The following is a 795-nucleotide window of genomic DNA, read 5'->3' as shown; positions in this document are numbered from 1 at the left end:
GCTTTGAGCGGGCGAGCGGTACCGATCTTGAAGGAGGTCGCCAGCCTCCATATGGCCAGAGCTCGTTGTGGCGTGACTACAGCTTTCATTTGAGCTGAGTCGAAGATTGTTCCCATGAACAAGATTCGTTGGCTGGGAAGCAATGAGCTTTTGGCAAAATTGACCCTGAGTCCCAGTCACTCCAGGTGGCTGAGTCAGTCGTCGAGGTAATTGACAATACGGACTCCCATCTGTCTCAGAGGCGAAAGAGCCGCATTCATGCACTTCGTAAAGATGCGGGGGGCCAGGGACAGCCCGAAGGGAAGGACCGTATATTCTGGTGAGCTCGTCGTGGACCTCCGGGAAGAACGGAGAGGTACGCTGACGAGGTGCCTGTCGGCGCCCCGGCAGTACCCATTCATCCAGACGGCTGCGAGAGGGCTCCTCTGGAGGGGACCACTCTAAACTCAGTTCTTCGACCGCCTTGGAGAGGATACGGAGAAGCTCGGTATCCGTCCCGTCTTTGGTGGCGCTGGGCGCGGATAATGGCTAGGGAGTGGGGTCATTCTCCGAGCCCAACAGCTCCTCTGCATCCGATGCTGCCAGTGACATGCTGTCATCGAGCAGCTCGTCTCTACTTCCCCCGAATGAGATCAGGTTGCTCGCATCAGCAGAGGGATGCTGATCAGACTGGGAGAAAAGGACGGGTGAAAACTCTCTGCGGCGAGAGCGAGGCACGCAGGATCTGGGCCGGCGTGAGCTCGCTCGTGGCCGATCGATCGACCCCTTTGCCCCGCTGTTTTATCCTCACAGGTC

At 58.1% G+C, this 795-nt stretch overlaps 1 protein-coding gene across 1 annotated transcript in view; it reads right to left on the bottom strand.

The window, feature by feature from the left end:
* LOC107656464 (myosin heavy chain, cardiac muscle isoform-like) overlaps positions 1-795 on the bottom strand; it is a gene marked incomplete at its 5' end in the record, with an annotated part of 2,424 nt that overhangs the window by 827 nt on the left and 802 nt on the right. The gene's annotated exons all lie outside the window — the stretch shown is intronic.

Source organism: Sinocyclocheilus anshuiensis, unplaced genomic scaffold (assembly GCF_001515605.1).
Source record: "Sinocyclocheilus anshuiensis isolate Anshui unplaced genomic scaffold, SAMN03320099.WGS_v1.1 scaffold2449, whole genome shotgun sequence".
Classification (NCBI taxonomy): Eukaryota; Metazoa; Chordata; class Actinopteri; order Cypriniformes; family Cyprinidae; genus Sinocyclocheilus; species Sinocyclocheilus anshuiensis.
This window is presented reverse-complemented; position numbering and strand designations above follow the sequence as displayed.